Genomic DNA, 7465 nt, shown 5'->3' with positions numbered 1-7465 from the left:
GCGGGTTTCCATCCACCTGCTTTTATTCGCATTTTCAGTTTGTGCATTAAAAACCCCGAACGGAAACACTGAAAATTAGAAAAAATCTCCAAATATCGCAAAAAAGTCTTTACACTTGGGGGAAAAGTTGGTGTATCGATAAAAGGAAAATGCGAATAAGTTGCTATGGAAACAGGTTTAGCGAATAAACGGTGACGGTTCATGATCACATGACTTCCGCTCCACTGTACAGACGACAGCAGCCGGTAAGTTTGGACCAGGGAAGAGACTTTAACTTTTCTTGATCTAATTAAAGAAAACAATATTAATGCTGTACTGGACAGCAAACAACAACGTTTTGATTTTTGACTAACGTGGCTGTAATACGGCATCATGTTGCGCCCTCTTCTTCTGCAGTGGTAAAATGTCACCCGCCTGGAGAATTAGCGCCACCTATTGCTCACCTCGATGAACCAACTCCAAATATTCGAGGTCATGACAGGATACCTGACAGAAAATGACACTGAATCCACATTTTTGCGAAGATTTGGGCTTTTAAAGGCAGCGGTCTTAAACTTTTGATCAGCTGAGGAACAGCCTATTTCAGTTTAATGGTTATTTGCAATAAATTGCTTACTCAAATTTTTTTTTTTGTCTCACTCCCATTTCTTCTTTTTGCATTTTGAAGCTCTACTTAGAACCTTCTTAAGATCCAACAGTGCAAAATGTAAATTCTTGCAAATTCTCAACTGGTCTTAAAATTTTGATCAGGAGTGTATTTGGAATGAAACCCGACACTGACTGAAAACACCTGATGGTAGCCCCCCTCCCCTACACACACACACACACACACACACACACACACACAGGCTCATGCAATATCCTGACTCTCTTTGCTAAAACACAGTGGCGCTCAGTGTCTCAGGTCCGTTATTGCTCTGCTGTTATCTTCCGCTGTTGGTGTCTCACTTACTTTGGTGGTAGAATCCATGTCATTTCAGACACACACACACACACACACACACACAGACACAGCTCCGTTTTGTCAAAAGCAAGATCAAATGCAGACTACCGCTGCCGAGGGGAAAGCCGGCAGGGCTGAACACGCCTGCCAATCAGAATGAAGCTCAGACAGGTCACGACCCCGCTGTTTGTTGGATGTGGAGAAACCGGGGTGTAATGTCAAAGCCGATAGACGACCACCGCTGCTCTGCTGTGACTTGCAGAGACGGAAGGATTAACATGGGCCGGATGAAACTCTATTATGAAGCGGCGGCTGCAAAAGGTTGGTGTCACACTGAAAGTCTTTAGAGAGAGAGAGAGGCTGCGGGACGATGTGCACGCGATTTAGGATGACGGGTTAACAGGAAACACTGACATATTGCACTTAGCATTCCCTCTAGAGTAATAACACCACCGGTTCAGAGGCATACCCCCCTCACACACACACACACACACACACACACACACACACACACAAATCAAGCAAACATGAGCTGCTGCCAGTGGAAGTGAGGACGCTCCTTTTGTCTCTCCCGGCGTCCTCATCTTCTTTTCTTTGCCCCCCCCCCCCGCCGTAAAACCAGATCCACCTGCTGCTAAGGCGCTCCGATCCATTTTGAGGATGGCCGGCTCGTGTCTGAGTGCAGTGGGAGGGCAGCTGCCACTCCCGAGAGCAAATCCCTTCATCTGCTGTTCGAGGGTGTCAGGAAATATTAGATGTGACGGGGCTCTTCCACAGTGTGAAAGCCCTTTGTCAAAAAAAAAAAAAAAAAAACTGCATTACCTCAGCAAACTGTCCTTAAACACATCAGTTCAGGATCGGTGGAGGGGAGGTGATTGGTCTTTGATAGATTTTTTTTTTTTTTTTTTAAAAAGGGAATTTGCATATGGGTTCCAAGATGGGTAGTTAAGATGCACAGACAGGCCGCTGAATATGTCAGTGAATGGATGTATAGCCTTAAGCGTGAATACAAATGGAGCCAGACCAAAGTGTGGGATGTACACTGTGGAAATGACCTTCTCTCCACAGATGGACGTCCTCACTGAAACCCCTCATCTGCAGACACTCACAGACACGCATAGAGAAAACTGCAACTTTTTTATTATCATTATCATTGTCATTGTTAAACCTTGATTTAACCAGGTGAGATTACAAGATCTCTTTCATGATGAAGGAGCCCCGGCCAAGACAAGCAAAGCATGCAAACAAATAAAAATTAAAAACAGTTCAAATAAAAGATAACATCCCACAGAGTCCCATGCCTCAAAGACAGACAGGAGGAGGCGGCTCGAGCTGGGGAGATAACAAACCTCGGAGCGCTGCACCGTGTCCAGCCAACGCACACAGATCAGCCACATAACACAACAAGAGTACTACAACTTGCTCCTCACATAGTAGTACTGCTACTCTGCTGATGTTTTACTGCAGTAGAAGTAGAAGTACTGTTCCTCTGCTGGTATGTGACTGCAGTAGAAGTACTGTTCCTCTGCTGGTATGTGACTGCAGTAGAAGTAGAAGTACTGTTCCTCTGCTGGTATGTGACTGCAGTAGAAGTAGAAGTAGTGCAGTAAAAATGTCCTGCAGTAAAAGTCCAAAGTGTCTCATTTCAAATGTCCTGGCAGTAAAAAGTGACTGAGCTCCTTTTTCCAAACAGTAACTGTGTTAGCTGGGATCTTTTCCATGCAGTTAGAAAAGGAGGAGAGAACACGCTGCACACTGCATGCTTTTAAAGGGGCATTACGCTAAAACTGAAGTGAGGACCCCGCTATGCCACATTTTTGCCAGTTCAGTCTAAATGGTCCGTCGGCCATCTGCAGGTTTATATCAATAATGGAAATTTGGAAAGTAGAAGCAGATTCCTTTTTTCATCCTGAGCTTTTATTGTGAAAGCTTCCACAATCTGTCTTTGATCATTCGCTCCCTGTTGCGGATATGATAGAAAATGTGAAGGACAGTACTCACTGACATGAAAAAATACTCAAAAAAGTACACAAAGACAACCAAAAGCATCAATGATCTACAGTAAATGAACCACATGAATTAAGACTCAATACTTGATTTATGCGATAGATGTATGTGAAAGTATGTATGGGGGGGTGGATGTGGGTATACGTAAATACATGCTATTTCGAATAATGTATATTCTTATTTATACTCACATTGTTTTTGGTTGTTTGTTTTTATGTTTGTTTGTTTTTTTTGTTTTTTGTTTTTTTTTTTGGTTGTTGTTTGTATATCTGTTTTGGTATTATGTCTAATGCTGCATCCCATACACTGGGTGTCATAAAAGAAAACCAAATAAAAAAATTTGATCACAAAGACAACCAAAAGCCTCAAAAAAGAAAAGAAAAAGACAAAAAACTAAACTCCCGGGCTTCAGGCTTGGTGGCCCGTAGCCAGGCACTCAGCCTCACTCATTAGAAGTTCATTAGAATTACTCTGGGACCGTCTGCGTTTCCAACAACACAGTAACTCAGGTCTATTCTGTACAAAGCATGCTCCAGAGTTTGGACTCTGAGAGGATGGGTGCGTTTTGAGGAAATAATTGCTGCTCTACTCCACTTCTCAGCAGGAGAGACGGGGTCACGGCAGCCGGGGCTGTTGTTTTGACGACAGGACAAGCAAATGCAGCCGACACCAGGAGAGGAGAAGATGTGGGCAGAAGTGGGGCAAAAGAGGAGCACCGTTACTGCTGTTTCAGACCGCTCAGTCGTGGGCACGAGCCTCAGCGGTCCTGCGGTCCGGTCGGCGGCCCGGCGTGCACCATGGAGAGGGGAGGAAGGGACCGAGGCCGAGAAAACAAGAGCCCAAACAAAACTGACACACGGCAGCATCACATCCAGCTGAGATCTGGAGGGACAATCCTCTCTCAAACAAACAGAGGAGCCGTCCAGTTCACAAACAATAGCCAGTTAGACTGCGAGGATTACAGCCTCCTTTCTTAAGCAGCATGCACACACACACACACACACACCACACAGCAAAAACTCAAAATCTTACCAAGAATATTTGTCTTATGTCAAGTCAAAATGTCTTATTTCTAGTCAAAAATCTCATTAGGCCAACACTTAAAATAAGACATGATCACCTAAGAAATAACCTGTTTTTAGACAATATTTTGACTAGAATTAAGACATTTTGACTTGAAATAAGACAAATATTCCTGGTAAGATTTTGAGTTTTTGCAGTGCAGCTGTCTAAATGCTCACAAGGTTCGACAAATAAGCTTGGAAAAGACGAACGGAAGGTAAGAACTGACTGAAAGAGGAGACGCATACAGAAACGAATAATGAGAAACTATCACAATGAGGAGACGCTCATATCGTGTGTGTGTGTTCATAATGAAACCGACGGACAGATTCAAAGTCGTAGGCTTTACGTTTACAAGCGCACGAGTCGAAAAAGTGCTTTTAAAAGCAACCGGGGGGGGGGAGATGTCGCCCCGCTGTGTTGATCCACTCAGAGAAGCGAGACAGCTGAGGCGTGCACTCGACAGCACTCAGGCGACGCCGGCGGCCTGTAAAACAGACACTGGAGGGGAGGAGCAGACCATTAAGAAAAAAGGATGGAGGATTGTGCGAAAAGGAAGGAGGATTGTGTGTAACTTGTGTGCATCTGCCATGACATGCAGGTTCAACATCACATTTTCACACTCTGATCTGACAACACACTTACAAGTCGATGTGTGTGAAGACTCTCCGGGTCGTGGTTGTTGTCCAAAGGAGAGTTCAATCGAGGGCAGCCGGACTTGTTAATAGATTATTGAAGATGTTTTGCTTCTCACCCAAGAGGCGTCTTCGGTTCCCAGCTCAGGTGACTCTACCAGCGCTGAGGATGGTAACAAGTTTCTTTCAAGAATCTCCAAACAAGTCGGCCTCGACTGAACTAGAGTTCTCATCGGCCCTGAAAATTAAGACCCTACCCTAACCGGGCCCTACTGGGCCAGCCCGAGGCCCTACTCTACCCTAATAATTAGCCGAACTTTAGGCCCAACAGCCTGATAAAGCCCCCCCCCCGCCCCCCCCAAAAAAAACAAAGGAGAGGAAAAAAAAAAGAAAAGATCGCCAAATTCGCCATTATTTAGCAGCGCCGGTGGCACAAATTCGAGTAGCAGTGAGAGAACGGACATAATAGTTGGTGTTGGTGCCAGGTTTATTAATGATAGTCACTTTATGAATGGGGAGCACATGTCGACTCACCTCAGTAGTGAAATCAGCTGGTTTGAGAGCAGGTTTTTTGGAATGAGCTGGAGAGAGGGGGTGAGCGGGGGAGGCTCACATTTTGCTGACCGCATTGCCGATGATTTTAAATGCTGTTTGGTTCACAGTTTTTAACAATAAAGGTTTGAAATGCAGCATCGGATCATCGCTTTATTGACAGCCAGCCAGCGAGTCAAGCAGGTAAAATTCCCTCGTCTCAGCCTCTCAGCGATATCAAAATGTTTGTTGATAGTCGCCTGATAGTTGGCGAAAGGCAGCTTCACATGTTCAGTTGTTCATAAAACATGCTAAGTTAGTAAAGTTACTGTAGTTCTGCACAAAATGGTTTAATTTAGCACTAAACTGTTATCCCGTTCTTCTCTCTCTCTCTCTCTCTCTCTCTCCTTCTGCTTCATGCCTGCGTCATTTATATTTCGTCCTTCAACGGCGACAGTAAAACACAGAACCAGAACCTGAAGCCCTACCCTACCCGACCAGTTCACATACATTTTAGGCCCAACCCTACCCGACATTTTCGGGTAGGGTCGGGTTCGGGCAGAATTTGAGAACTCTAGACTGAACTCACCTTGGACATGTGAAATACAATCCAGATTGTCAGGTTTTTTTTTTAATCTGGTTAAAGGTGTTCTCCTATGTTTTGGGTGAAATCCCCTTCTCCTGACTTCCCCAGACTGAGACGAGATGTTTGATACCATTCCCACCTCTGTGCGCCCAGTGGTTTGATTCCTATGGGTAGCATTTTGTGTTAGCTTAGCATAAATACTTGAAGTCTATGGGAGTCGTTAGCCTAGCTCCATCAAGGTGAAAATAAAAACCTCACAGCAACTCTGAGGCTGTCTTATTTACACAGTGGATCCTGTGGATTTGAAATACATGTCTTGGAATAAAAAGTAAAAAGTAAATTTAGGAGAAGTTAGGTGGTGGAAGTTTAACCGCTAAAACACATTTATCCTTCCACCTTTATCCCAGTGATCCACACACCGCTGAAGGTACAGGAAGATCCAAAACAAATTACTTTTTTTATTTTTTATTTTATTTTTTATTCCAAGATGAAATTCACAACACGTTGTGTAAATTGGACCGCTTCAGAGTTGCTGTAAGGTTTATTTTTTTCACTTTTGACAGAGCTAGGCTAATGACTCCCATAGACTTCAAGTATTTATGCTAAGCTAACACCAAATACTACCCATAGGAGCTGAACCACTGGACGCACAGAGGTGAAAATGGTATCAAACGTCTTGTCTCAGTCTGGGTAAGCTGGAAAAAAGGAATATTTTGCCCAAAACATCGGAGAACACCTTTAACCAGATTAAAGCGCCTGACAATCTGGATTGTACTTCACATGTCCAAGGTGAGTTCACCCTTACCAAAAAGAAGTAAACTTCTAGCTTACCTATCCAAGTATACTTAAGTGGAGTTTGAGTATACTTTATCAAGTATACTTTCCTTACCAAGTATACTTGTATTTATGTACTAGTAGTGTACTTACATATGTACTAGTTAGTATACTTACAAAGTATACTTATACTAAAAGTACCCTGATTTGGCCCATTTTTGAGTATACTCGGGTAAACTTCAAGGTTACTTTACTTATATATAAGTATACTTAAATTATACTATTTCCTGTACTTGAGTTGTACTATTCTTTAGTTAAAGTAAACCATTCGTATACTCATTAGTGTACTTCAAGTACACTATTGCTTTACTTACTTTGCACTTTTATAAACTTAAAAGTGTACTACTCTTTTACTTTCAATGTACTTGAATAGACTTGATGCATACTACAACCATACTTGAATTTATTGACCCGGCCGGGGATTGAACCCCCGACCTCCCAGTCTCAGGGCGGACGCTCTACCACTAGGCCACTGAGTTGGCACAGTCTACTTTGAATCAAATGGCTAAGTGGAGAGGTATCTCATGTGAATAAACACCTCTTGGAAAAAAATGCACTTTAATGAACGAAGAACTGAAAAATGCGAGGTACTGAATGAAAGTGTTACAGGGTTTGAGCGCCAACCCTGTGAGAGCAAATGTGACAAATAGGCATGGCATTCAAAACATTCCCTTACCAAAAAGGAGTATACTCAAGTATACTTATAAGTATACTTTTTATGAACTTATGAAGTTTTTTTGTGAACTTACTGTGGCGTGAATGTGAGCCGACCTCGATCCAGCCCGACTACCGGAGGCGCCGTGCGGTTCGGGCCGCAGCTCAGGTGGACATTAGGGGTTCATAAATAAAGAAGTGGAGGAAACAACT

Source organism: Myripristis murdjan, chromosome 12, assembly GCF_902150065.1.
Source record: "Myripristis murdjan chromosome 12, fMyrMur1.1, whole genome shotgun sequence".
Classification (NCBI taxonomy): domain Eukaryota; kingdom Metazoa; phylum Chordata; class Actinopteri; order Holocentriformes; family Holocentridae; genus Myripristis; species Myripristis murdjan.
Note: the sequence above shows the minus strand (reverse complement) of the source record.